The 14,631-nt window shown below is 38.2% G+C and overlaps 1 protein-coding gene across 5 annotated transcripts in view; it reads right to left on the reverse strand.

Annotated features, from left to right (window-relative positions):
* mgat4c (mgat4 family member C) overlaps positions 1-14,158 on the reverse strand; it is a 125,411-nt gene extending 111,253 nt beyond the window's left edge. For all 5 annotated transcript variants that reach the window (XM_026927314.3, XM_026927311.3, XM_034304975.2 and 2 more), the window contains exon 1: positions 13,644-14,158. The gene's annotated coding sequence lies outside the window, so the exon portion shown is untranslated. The remainder of the gene's footprint in view (positions 1-13,643) is intronic.
* Between the last annotated feature and the right edge of the window lie 473 nt (positions 14,159-14,631).

Genomic DNA, 14,631 nt, shown 5'->3' on the forward strand with positions numbered 1-14,631 from the left:
TGTGAAGGGAGCTAGTAGAAAGTGGCTTTTAATATACCTAGCGGTCACTTCAAATATTTAGTGATGCTGTTTGGTCCAGCTGTCTTTCAGGCCTTTGTCAATGATAATATACAAGACAGATAACTGTTCAGTCTATATCTGTATATCTGGATAATGTTCATATTTTTTTCTAACCAAACAGTTTTCAAACCAAACTATTTGCCTGTTGGTAGAGATGAGATGTCAAATTTCTTCAATTTAACATTGTAATGGAGTCTGACTTGGTGAAAGCAGTACAGGACTGGCCACTCCCCCTAACTTAAAAACAAATACAGAATTTTTTAGGGTTTGGACACTTACGTTGTAGGTTTATCTCCAATTTTAGCTCTATTGCAGCTCCCCTTACTGCATTAACTTGTGGAGCTCCTACTTGCATTAAATGGACATTAGAGACTCAAGAAGCTTTTGAGATAATTAAGATAATTAAGTGTTTTACCTCAGAGTCTATATTAGTCCACCCAGATCCTGCTGTATCATTACTGTGGAAGTGGACATGCCTTTCTTCTCTTCTTCTTTCTTCATGTGCTTTCTTCTCTCACAAACTGTCGCTTACTGAACAAAACCAAGGGCTAAGGGCTGCTACCTATCAAATTAGCTCTAGAAGCCTGTTGTCACCGGATTGAGGGAGCAGTTTACCCATTGCAAGTGATCACTGATCATAACAACCAGCAATACCTGAGGAAGGCCAAGAGACTAAATCTCAATCAGGCCAGGTGGGCACGATTTTTAAATCAAGTTTTACAAATACAAGTGTATTGTGGGGCAACCTTACTTAATGCTAGAGGTCAGTACTTGCAGCCCAGCAACTGGAAACAGATCCAGAAGGTGGTTTGAAGGCGTGCCTGGTTGACCAATGGATGTCAGGAAAGAGGTATTACTGTGGGGACATAATACATCTGTAGTAGGTCACCCATATAGAATTTATTAAATATCAGATTAAGTGGCCTCAAATAAGAAAAGACATTGAAAGATACAGTATGTTAATGCTTATATTGTTTGTGCCTCACAAAAGTCCTCCAATTAGGCATCGGCAGGATTGCTACACCTGTTAACTATCGGGTTTAGACCCTGGTCACGTGCCAATGAACTTCAAAACTGCTCTCCCACCATCCACTAGTTTCACAGTTACTCTGGTAATAGTGGATGATTTTTGTACATCAGCCCATTTTGTGGCTCTACCTAAATTACCCTCAGCACAGCAAATAGCAGAAGTGCTTTTAAGGGAAGTAATGCATTATTTTGGGGGTGTCCATGGAGATTTTCACAGATAGGGGGCCCAGTTCACTGTGGGGTTATGGAAGGCATTCTAGTCCTTTTTCAACACGTCCTCTGGAGACCACCCTCAATTTAATGGCCAGAGAAAAAGACTTCACCAAGAGCTAGAGAAGTACTTGAGTTGTATAGTGTCTGATAACTCCTGGTGCAAGATGTTAATTTCACCAGAAGTAGCTCATAATCAGTTGATTAACACCTCTACTGGAATGTCACCCTTTGAAGTGTGGTATGGTTTTACCCTTCACTTCCTCCCAAGCCAGCAGCCGCAAGTGTTAGTCCAATCTGCTCTGTTAATGTTTCTGTGGACTGAGGTGAAAGATTACTCTCTTTGTGTTGTTCTGAACTCTAATATGTTTCCAAGTTTTCTTCATTCATTATAATTTAATGAAGTGACTTGTGGCCAAGTATGGTGACCAATACTCAGAATTTGTGCTCTGCATTTAACCCATCCAAGTACGTACACACACACACACACACACACACACACAGCAGTAGGCAGCCTTTTTTGCTGTGGCTCCTGGGGAGCAGTTGGGGGTTCGGTACCTTGCTCTCAATGAACTGTCCAGTAAATACTGTGCAACTAACATGAAAGGAGTTAAATAAGAGGGTTAAATAATGGCTGGCATGGTGTCACAGTAGTGTTTTTGCCTCACAGCTCTAGGGTTCAGTCCTGAGCCATGGTTACTGTCTGTGCTGTTCTCCGTGTGTTTGCATGGGTTTCCTCTGGGTATTCCTGTTTCTTCCCTTTCCTTCCAAAAACATCATGGCAGGTGAATTGGCTACCCTAAATTGCCTCCAGGTTTCAATGTGTGTGTGTGTGTGTGTGTGTGTTGTGCTGAATGGAGTATGCCTTGCACCTGGTGTCTCCCTGATATGCTCTGTATCTACCAGAACCATGACCAAGACAAAATTACTGAAGATGAATGAAGAATGAATGACTTTACAGTCCACAATGTGAGGGATGAAGCAGTATAATGATTACACACTGGCTAAACAACATCACAACTATTAACTCACAACTGATAACTGTCAATTTGGAGTGAGTAACTAGATTAAAAATAATCATTTGATCTTACTATCTGTCAGATATATTTTGTTTACAGTATCCTGTAGGAAAATCCATTACCATCTAACTTTTAACTAACTGATTTTGATAGTGTAACTGATAAGCAAGTTATTTTTGCGCAAATGTGTGTCCTTAAAGATCTAATGTGTAGGGATTTTTGTTAAAAATGACAAAAACATGATTATTGAGTCAAGGTAGAATGAATATTTTGTAATATCATAATCGTGGGCTGCTGATAATCTTGTAATAGTGATTCAGTCAGCACTGTGTTAGGGGTGTCAGGTCACACTTGACGGAAAATTTGTATGCATACGTCATACACCAGTTGAAGTAGGTCAAACGTCATCATGCCTCACCATCAGGCACAAAATGTATCTGGGTATGCAGTTATTGGCAGGTGCTACAGCCAATCAAGACAGAATGCGAGCATGATAGAAACTGAAGAGAGACAGTGTCCAGTGGAGGAACAAAAAGCTTTACAAAATGTTCTTCCACAAGTAGCTTGCTATAGCATTTTTTCCTCATCATTATCCTCATAATAAAATAACATAGTGTGTGTGTGATTGCAAAGACTAGGTGCAGCAGTAACAACAGAGCACAAACAGGAGACTGGCATATGGTGGAGAATTTATCATGCATGTTAAATAGTTAGGTGATAATTACTTTACACACTTTCAACACGTGCGTTTATTGTAGCTATGCGAGAGGCTCCAAATGGCATCATGACATCCTGACACAAGGTCTGGACCCATTTAGTTAGTTGCCTATTGAAAGATACCTACGGAATGTTACGTACCTAAGATACCTATGGAATGTTATGCTGTACCGAGGCATGTAAGCCATGTGTGATGTTCTGCAGACGCACTTTTCACATCAAAATATTACACAACATAACCAACAAGAAACACTGTAACTTTGAGTCAACACAATTCAAGTTCATTTAATAGGACCTGCTATAAACAATCCAACATGCAGGATTAACAAACTGCATTGCTCCAATGAATGAGAGGCTTCTTCCTGTCAGAGACTGGAGACTAGTTCAGGTATGACATACCCCAGAGAATAGCATACATCTGACCAGGACCTTTCCCCTGCTGTCCAATTAAGAGAAAAGAGGTTGTGTACTAGTTTTCTTTGCTTCTGAAACCCTCATTTGATTTGCACTTTAGCAACACAAGACCGTTGCGTTATATTGTAGTTAAGAGTGCTCATATCTGATCTTCTGTATATATCTTTTATAATTCTTATATTTTTATAATCAGTCATTTTATCTTTTAAAAGCAAGAAAAAAATCCTTGAATTGGTCATCAATCTCCAGTTTCCCCAATAATTACAGCAACTGCTTGGCTCAAGCACTGCACATTTGATATACACACCATCCAATTTACTCAACACACATCTCCCTAATTTGATAGAAACCAATAGGTATTTGAGGATGTTGTATGCTCTAACTGTTCTTTAATCTCAAACTGACTACCAGAAGAGTAAAACTAAAATGAAACTCAAATATAACGGTAATTAAAGGTGGTGAGATACTTTCAAATGAGAAGAGTGTAGACATGAGTGTGCATTTTGTTAATAAGGAAAATGTACATGAAAACCTTTTCAAAGGTTCTGTTTAAATGCTGCTGACGCTGGAGGTGTGCACATGCAGCAAGTTGTCATGTCAACACTGGAACTGGTGTCAAACTCCATTTCCCAAACACACCACGGCCTACAAATATGGCCACCATGGACTACAACACCCGAGCCACATCACAAATTGATGTTCATGGTCATCTGATTTCTGATGCAGCACAACTGGTTTCAGTTATCCACACACCCTATAAATGACTCTGAACTTTCACTCATTCTGAATTATCTACTCAGCTTTGTTCTACAACTCATGTATAAAGCCTTCTTGCCTGTGTTTATGCTCCTGGTTTTTGTGATTTTGCCTTTGCCTTGGATAGATAGTTTGTAAATTGCCTGACATCCTGCCTGTTTTTGACTACCTTTTGTAAGTGTTTCTTTTATTTTTTTTTTTTATTTTTTATTTTTTTATCTGTTTGCTATTTGGCATCTTTAATAAAAGCATTACCCACAACTGTAGCTGAAAGCACATTTATCGCAGCAATAATCAGTAGTAACTTTGAGAAACATTCTGGTTGTTTTGCGACACTAAGGCATGATTTAGATAAACTTAGTTATTAATCAGAGTTGGTATAATTGGTAAAATATAATTTAATATAATTGCAGAAATGGGCTTCTGCATATATCTGCCCTTTGGTGATACTAAATTGCCTATGCAATCACCACCCCCAAAGTGACAGTCATACTGAGTAATTTGTATTGTAGGTGCAAAATTAATAGATCTGCATAACCATCACTCTGTATTTTGCACCTTAAGATAGAAATAAGCCAAACTTGATATTTAGAGTAAGTAAGACACACTATTTTGCTCATATCAAATAAAGTCTGCTCATATCATCTTACAGATTTTTGCAGAAGTTATGAAGTTTGCCTCTGTCTTTACACAATGAAACCTTTAGTAAGAGTAGAAAGTTGCAAGGCTCCATCAGCGCAAGCATAACTCAGAGGTATAATGTCATTACATTGCAAATTTGATTGGATATAAGCCACTTTTTCCTCTTCTTGTTCAGTTGTTTGTGGTCAGCAATGAAACACCTGTGCTGACTGCACAACACTGGGTATGACATTTGAAATCTGCCAGTGCTATGGGATTTTCCAATGCACTTTGGTCCAAAAATTGCATTTACCATCTCTTGAGACCAGGGATGGATCAGCACACAGGTCAGAAATTTTTTATTGGGTCCCAACTCAACTGGTCCATAAAGAGGATAAATAATTCATGAGTTCATGATTGGTTAGACTGGATGAGTTCAGAGTTTAGAAATTTTTTTTATTTTTTTTGGTAGCCTTAATTTATGACTTTACTGTTGCTAAATCAATGTATTGATTACTGGTCAGTAACCTGGAATTTTTCTTAAGGAAGCTAATGCACAAATATACAGTCATATCAGTGAAACATGGGAGATGAGGACTGCTGAAGTTGGCCAGTTGTAATTACAGCAGAGTTCAATAAAAAATGTGACATGAGACAGTGGGAAAGTGAACAAACAGCATATTCTCTGGTTATCCATGAGAAGCATCACTGTATAAACAGTTTGCTGTGCAAATGCATAGAAATTCATCCAAGGTGTATTGACCATAGATGTGCTCAAGAAACCACCATTAAAATGCCTGAAAGGAAATGGCACAAAAAATGAAAAGAAAATCTCCTAAGAGAACAACCGTGGGTTAAAAAGATGGTTTGAACAGGCCCTCAAGTGGCACAATAGAAAAGCATTCGTCCTATTTTTGGGAGATCATGAGTTCAAATGAGGAACTGGTGCAGATAATGCTTTCTTCTGAGTTATGCTGCCCTGTGACACAGCAGAAGCAGCACTTTGAAAAGATGCAGTTAGCTTCATGTGTCTCAGAGGAAGCATGTTAGCCTTCACCCTCCCAAGTTAGTAGCTGCCGTATGATGGAGAGAACTGGCTGGTGGTTGGGAATTTGGAGGTGACCAAATTCTGGAAGAAAATGGGGAAAAAAGATGGTTTGAATGTGCATGCCTAGGCGCCCCTGATCACCTTAATCCATCACTATCTGATACTCACAATTTGAAAAGATACAAGGGTAAAATTGGACTTTTTCCCGAAATCAAGTGAAGGTTTAAAAGTCAAGGATTAAAAGTATTCTATTTCTTACAATCCAGTCATGTGGACATAGACCCCAGTTCAAAATATATAACTTATGTAACCCAACTACAAATTAAATACAAATCACTGAATTAATGTATTTATCACAAATTAGAATGAACTAATAATAATAATGCTAATAAACCTGAATTAGACCATTACACATCATTATGCCCAGGACGTCCTATAATTAATACAAGCCTTAAAGGTCAAACAAAACTAATCTGTTGCATAGCAAAGTGTAAGATATTTTAGCAGGCTGTTATATCTACTACTAAAATCTGTATGTTCAATTTAACCTCCTGAGACCCCACCTTCTTCATATTAGTACGTTAGATTTTCTTCCAACTACTTTATGTATATCCTCATAAGACCCTCATAGTTGGGTATTTTCCAAACGGCTTCCTGTTTGAAGAAACTAATCAATTTCCATTTTCAGGTGCTAATACACAGAAATAGTGAGTTTATGGGTGAAATCTAATCATAATATTTCATTATGAAAATTTCACTACACTGAGCAGCTGGCACACACTCAAGTTTTAAAAGAATTGAAGGAGCTGATTTGACGGAATATGGCAGCACATCTCCTGAAAATGTGTTCATTCTAACTCCAGTTATATCTCTGTGTATGAGGTTACCTCCTGTGGCAATGAGCACAAAAAAAGAATATGCCTGCTAGTGTATACTCACACATGCCAACAGCATGATCTTTATTTTTGTGCTTGCATTATGACCATGAAAATAGGACTTATAGACAATAAAGGTTGAAGGAAGTGAAAGGAAAAAAAATTCACCAAAGCAAAGCTTAGCAAAGCTCAAGTTATACTATTTTTACATACATAACTTTCCTATTGCTCAGAGGAAGCAGGAGAGGCACTGGTATGAGAGGAAGAATGTAAGACGAGCCAAGTTTCTGCAGGAACCTTCATTATTTATTTTATTTATTTGATTCACTTTGAAGAAAACAGCTGACATTCTCCATGCTCCTTCCTCCACTTTCTTCTCCTCTCCCCCTGTCTCTGTCTTTCTCAGTCTCCCAGTGTTTCCCTCTGTTCCTCCACGCCTTATTCCGTACTGGTTTCCATTTCTCTTTGTCTTCCATTTGCAGCTTGTCTTAAAGACACCGCCCTTCAACATACTACATTGGAACCTGACATCCTGACACAGGGTCTGAACCCAAACTAATGATCATGATGGGTCACAAAAAGTGGCATCAGATATTCAGAAGATCAATCAACAAGCTACCAAATAAAAAATAATTATGTGTCAAGTGGGGTGGAGGTGGTGAGAAGTCAATTACGCAAACTCAGAGAATGACATCATCCCACATAACGCTTATTTCTGGTCTGCACCATTTAGGCCAACAGCCAAATTGACATGTCAGCTCCTCCAAATATAAACTAACACACAGAAAGGGATCACGATTGAGCTTGAAATATAAATACACTGAGATATATAACAGTGCCAATAATGCACTAAAGGAATAAAAAATGAACCAGTGCAGCCCACATCATGAGGGAATAGATTTCATTGCCAATTATTTCCATGAATGACAGTGCCATGGGAAGGCAGGCAAGTCTTTGTCCTTGTTAGGTTGTCAAGAGATATTCACGTAAGCTCCATTACAGGTAAAGCTTGCTCTCTAACGCTCACCTATTCACATCAACATCAAGGATGCAAGCATCATCCATTTTATTTCCCAAGCATCTGAATCTGAATGGCATCCTAAACAGCTGGTGCAGGATGGGAGGCCCTTTAATAAATAAGCATCTCCAATACCTCCTCTGACATACACACAGTTTTGCCATTGTTCTTCCTCTTGCTCTGGTTGATGTATATTTCATGGAGAATTTTTATAGCGCCTCCTTTTGAGTTAAAGAAATCTGTTAAGAGTTGACAGGCTGTCTATTAGCTACTAGATATTGCACTCTCTGTGGTGTTTTCACTCCAACTGGAGCACATCCCCACAATCCCTGTACATCAGATAGCTTTTATTACATTAATAATACGCCTGTAATGTTTCTGTTTGAACATTAAGCTATTCCTTTTTTTACTACCTGAACCTGAATAGCACAGTTAATAATCTCTTAATAATATCTCTACAGAATAGTGACAGTCAGGAACCAGAGGTTCTGAGTGTGTGCTGTCTTCCTGCTGTCTAATTCTCGAAGGGCATAAATGTGAAAGTGAACATCTTGTATAAGGAAAGCTTCTCTGAACATGCCATAAGCTGGGGAGTGAAATGCATGCAATTAATGGACACCAAAATAGGCAAGCTGTCATTGTAGTCAGAATACATGAGACTGTTGGAACTGCATTGTGCAGAAACCTGCAATAAACAATGAAAAAATATTTGTAAAAGGTGGAATGGCAGATATTAATTGTACACGGACACCTTCCCTGAAATACCCCAGCACAACAATGTCACAGTGTTAATTATGCTGTGTTAAAATAAAAAGCTTTTACTACTTAATCTTGCAATGCTAAAGAGAGTGTTTTTTCCTAAAATTCAGTCTGGTGTTACCAAATTAGTCATACAGGTAAGTCAGATTAAAAAAACAGCTGGCTATGCTAGTCAACAGCATATGGCTCCTTTTTGCTATATTATAGGAGTGTAACAGATTTCGATCTGTATATCTTTAGTGCTCCAAATATCTGTATCTGTGTTTGAATGTAAACCCGAAGTGGGTGTGGTCTAAACCATAAGGTTTTTTTTGTTGTTGTTTAGCATTTTTTTAATTGACCACTATGTTGTTTGCATTTTTTTAATTGACCACTATGTTCCCAGAAATGCTGAAAAATACTAGAAAAAAACAGAGGTGGAAATTCCAGCACTGTCAGCATGGTCTGCGAATTCTGGCTCTGACAGTCCCTCAACCTCAGCTCATGTTCATGACCGGTCTCAACTAAAAATGTTTGCAGGACTGTTTTTTTTTTTTTTTTAAATCCCATTCATGAAGTTTGAATTTTTTTTTTTTATTATTTCCCAAAATATAAACAAACTAGTCACCTAATTTAAACCACTGTGGCCTTGCCCAGGCAGTTACTAAGGATGAATGAAGGCTGTAAATGCGTGTTAATGAACATGGTCTTTGTTTGTGCTTTGTAAGAGCATCATATCTGACTCATATTGCTCGTGCCCTCATGAAAGTAAAAACCTCCCATTCATGTGACATTTCAGCTCCATTACTGAAGTAGACCTTTGTTCTCTAACTTCATGGCAAGCTTTCTTAAAAAGGTGCTCTTCCTATTCACATCTGTATTTATATCCATTTAGAACAAATTATCTGTTCATTCCAAACAATGTATTTGTATTTGGTTACATTCCTTCTATACTGTTAAATAAACACCATGTAGACACATAAAAAAAGATATTTTTCTCATGTGCATTTACTGAATGTATGTAATGATTTAAAAACAAGCATACTGTTAAACATATGTTAAACAAAAAAAAAGCAAAAGAATCTTTTGTTTATTTCAGAATTTATACTGATAGATCATGTACCAGCACTGCTTCGAGCTGGATTTAAGAAAAATCTATTTTTCCGGATAACAATATGATGCGCTTTTGTCACATACTGTGACAAAGTGGATAGAGCTGCGATTTCTCATTTTTAGGATGGTCAGCGGTTGGAAAGGACCACAAAGTCTGCCGGGGAACATATCTTGCAGTTTTAAACCATAAATGTGTGAAAATGTTGGGGCGTATAACAAAGCACACTGCTACCCAGGCTACTACTACTCTAATACAAGTACTCTGAAGAACTTCAAATGGCATCATACACAAAAAGATAAAAATAGGATAAAAATCTACATCAAGGTAAAGGTGAACTATAACTATATGTGGAGTCCTTAGAGAATTAGAAGAACAAGCTCAAAATAAAATGAACAAAAGAATGGCATGTAGATGCATATCTATATGGCCATGGGGTGTAAATATATGGTATAAGCCTGTGAGCACTTTTGACACACTGAAACATTAACATATTATAGTGTGTTAGGATTCATTAATAGGAGGAATTTCTAAGCCAGTTAGCAACCATTAAAAGGGGTCACTGCATAAACAGAAAAGGTTTCCACACTATGGCTGCATTAGGGCATATAAAGAGATGTCAATATTAGGTTTCATGTCTATTCTTTTATTTAGGCAAAAAGGCACCGCTTGTCATACACAGAATAAAAACAAGAGTATCAATCTATAAATATTAAAAAGGATAAATGTATCAGATTATAGTGAATGGCAATTACAGACATTCTTCAGCTTCATGAGCTCAAGAGCTGTGCGGGTGTATCTAATCACACAACTAATGCTATACCACTTAATCATGCTATACCACTTCTTCCACAGCTCAGCTTATCGCAATGAGACAGAGAAGAGGTAACCTAGATCAAGTACTCACTTGCAGCTGAGATTGTAATATAAGGAAATAAAAACTCATACACATCTCTAGGCTTGGTCATCTATGTTTATGCAATTGTTTAGCGTTACTGTTTTTCAAAAAATATTATTTGCTAAGTCTGACAGATGGCTCAGATCACTCCCACCTTCCTCTCCCTCATGACTGCACCGTGACTCTTCCTTCCATCATCTCTGCTTGCATTCATCAAACCTCATGCTGCCAAAAAAACTGTGGCTCTTTAAACTGCTTCCTCATGCAGAGAAAATTCAATTCACCTACGTCGAGAGCCCTGTGGAAAAGGTAATTTCGCCATTTACAGAGAGGAAGACAGACACAATTAGGGCTTTTGCAAGCATCACACCAGCAGCGCTACAGCAGAACTCCCACGCAAGCAGACACCACCTTGCCCTTGTTAAATCGCTTGCTCGAAAAGAATGACGGAAAAAAGCTGCTTAAGAAAGCAACTTCATAATTCCCAGTGTCATAACCAGAGAGTGTGCTATGTATAGGTTAATAGCAGGATAACAACTATTCTGGCTGCGCTTTCTTAGCATGTAAGGGGGAAATCAATGGTCAGGATCAGTGCCAGTGTGAGGTCCATGTTGATACAATAGCAGATATGTTGGTTCACCTTGGTCATCTTGCTCCATTTTATTTACTGGCACCTTATTAATGAGAATGTGTTGTGATGCTACGTTTCTATGTGTGTAACTGTCTGTTGAATAATGCTTTTTATGTCAGACTCCACTCTCTCGCTAAAGAAAAGGCATGCATGGCATGGTGAGTATGAGGTTTCCAGTAAAGCCTTGTGAAAGAGGCCAAGGCTGAGAGCATGTGAGGGTCCTATGTACTTTAATAGAATAAAAAATGTGTTTAATTGAAAATAAATGTATTATTGGATTTTAAAATGCAATACCATTGCAAATGCACAGATGTTCTGTATTCCTGAATAGGTTTCACCCTCACATTTTCATTCCTGCAAGAGCAAAGCATTCAGAAAAAAAACATTGGAGTATATTTCACTTTCTCTACTTTGACATCCAAATTCCAGCTGTCGGGGACAGGGCAAGGGCAAACGCAAAAGGTGCAGCATGTCCCTGTCTTCTTATAATGAAAGCTGCCCTCAGTGGATTTGATGGTCTTCACTTCACCTCTGGACAACACAGATCTGAGTAGAGTTGTGTAATAAACCTAGACTATGCCTGTGAATTCACATCTTTTTTTCTCAGTGCATGACACATGTTCTTTCACAAAAGTATTATCACATTTTAAACACTTTTCTCATTAGACACATCCTTTTTTAGCCACAAATGCACAGTGTTGATTCATTATACATGAAGGCTAGTTCCAAATCCGGCTGGCTAAGAGTACTTCTGACGCCTTCCACAGTAATGTCCTGAATGCTTGATTTTATTAAGATATGAATAAAAGATTAAACTGTTACTTAATTTTTAGAGTTTAAAGGAATCAGGATTTATGCCATAGTACAGCTCACAACTGGATATGTCTGACTTGATGTGATGAAACCATTTGGACCTGCATGTTATCCTTCATTCCATCCAGCAGTTCGAATATTACTAAAAATGATTTCAACAAAAAATAAGACCTCTTTGGAGACCATTAAAAGCCAGCACCACTTCATGTAGCACACTGAGAAATGCTGTGTTCATTAGCTGCCTTTAGTCCATCTGGTCCTAACCAGCTAATTAGTAATAGTGCATCTGAGATTTTTTTAAAGCTAGACTTCACTTGTAGTAACAATGACTGTCTTTATGTTTCAGGCTACTCTGTGTTGTGATGCTGTAGCTTTGTCATTGCTTTAGAGTACAATGGAAATACACAAAAGTGAAGAAAGTAAGAGTTACCCACTGGTGCCATATACTGTCATTAAAACAAGCATTTTACTGATGTTAAGGGGATGTACTGATGGCACACCTGAATCACTCCTGAAGGTATCTGCAGCAGATATTCTCTTCCCAGTGGTAGAAAAAAAAAAGGCTTCACGAATATTTGAAAGAATTTTTTATAGGCTACACACAGCATAAGCAAATTTTATTGCAGCAGTAATATCCGGATATCTATCGATGCCCCGAGGAGGCTGCATGTCCATATTCATTTCTTGACAACAGTACTGTAGACCATCATGGTCGTCACATACCTTTTTCTGTATTTTCTGTATTCCTTTATTGTGTGTCATTTATTTCTAACAGAAAAAGGTAGAGTTCAATGAAATCTACTGAAGATATGATAGTTAACATTGCGATGAGTTACCACAAGGGGAAGCACTGATGATGCACTGACACTCCGAGTGTGAATAACATGTCAAACTGTCTAGAAAAAACTTTTATCAGTCTGTGTGTAAACTGTGTAGTGTAGTCTGAACCATGATTATTCCAGGGGAGAATTTCTCAAGCACATTTCCAAGGTCTGATGTCTGGAAGGCTGACACTGGAGACCATGAGATTCATGCTCTCATCAGAAACTCAGAACACAATTTTTGCACTATTTTTACTATTCATGAACAGCTACAGGTAGACAATGTTTAGTTATAAGAATAAACACGTGTGCATGTTAACATATAACAGTAATGCATTAGTTATAACAAGCTTATGACATCTGAGTTAAAGTAAAAGAAGTAAAAGCTTTTCTGCAGAGTTCTGTATGACTCATCCATATAGTCCTGTTTCAGATTCATAAGAAAAACAGTGCATTATCCTAGACTAACTTAATAAAAAAAATTCTATATATATTTATATTATATATTTTGCAGGCAAACCAAGCTGTATTGCATTAAGCTTTAGTTTTCCTAATGCATGTCTAGATTGTTTATGTACAGTAGACACAAGTCATAGGATCTGCCAGAGAATCGTCTAATTTGGTCTGAAACACATGCAAATATAAAATCGGAGCTAGAAACTGATTTTTTTAAAGCAATACTTATCATTTTGAGGAGATTCACGCGCTGCAGAGGATGCACAGGATGCATCTGTGGAAATGTGGACTGCCTTTCCAGCAGAATATCGCGTGTCCGAGTCGGTCTCGAGCAAACCTACACGAAAACCAGGCTGTCCGCTGATTCTAACGTCAAACATGGGACTGTAAACAAAGTGTGGCTCTTACCGTCCGAGCTGCTGGGGAGATCTCGGGAGAAATGAGGACTGGCATGTCGCGCGAACTTCCCCGCTCGCGCGTCGCCTCTGTGCGCTTCCTGAGGCACACGGCAGCAGAGAAAAGATGCGCGAGCACAAATCGAGCAAACGTCAATAAATCACGCAGAGAAATGATGTCCAGGGTCTCCCTTCCTCTCCTACACCCCCCTTTTCCCCCTGAAAACCAGCTCGTTTCGAGTGTGTCTGCAGAATAAAGCCCGCTTGTGATAGACTACATGTTGTAATATGAGTGTGTTATGGTGGTGGGTTTGTTCCTCTCAGCCTGCTGCTGACTGAGACAACACACACAATGCTACAGCAGCTACTATCAATCAGCTGCTTTTAAGGAACACCACTCTCCTACTCGGAACCAAAATGAATCAATATGTTATGCAGCTCTTGTTTGGAATTTTGAATAGCAATATTGATTTTTTTTTTTCTTCTTCTTGATCATGAATAATAGCTTAGCAAAATCCAGTGTTGCATCAACATATAGCCATGGTGCTGATTATTATTTCCATGTTGTTTGAAAGAACACATTGCCTACTGTATTGATTCATCCTGATACCTCTTCCACTCTTGGAGCTTCTGGACCTGTGACTCATTTTCTGCTCTTGTGCATGGTCTCACTTGGATACCCTAAAGATTCCCCAAAACAGTATCTGCTTTAACAGTGTTACGGTTTCTTCACTGGATAATCTCAACCGAATACTGTAGACTGTAATCACACAGACCATGATGCTCATACCGATCATCTTTTCAACACACTTAGTCAGTCAGTCACATTTATTTATAAAGCACTGATTTAAAAACAACTGTTGACCAAAGTGCTGTACAATTAAAGCAGATTAAAAAATGACACATACTGTAACGATACAAGTAAGAATACTACATTTAAACAGATTCAAAAGCTGAAACAAAGAGGTGTGTTTTGAGATGTGATTTAAAAATCTCAAGAG

This window comes from Pangasianodon hypophthalmus, chromosome 6 (assembly GCF_027358585.1).
Source record: "Pangasianodon hypophthalmus isolate fPanHyp1 chromosome 6, fPanHyp1.pri, whole genome shotgun sequence".
Taxonomy (NCBI): domain Eukaryota; kingdom Metazoa; phylum Chordata; class Actinopteri; order Siluriformes; family Pangasiidae; genus Pangasianodon; species Pangasianodon hypophthalmus.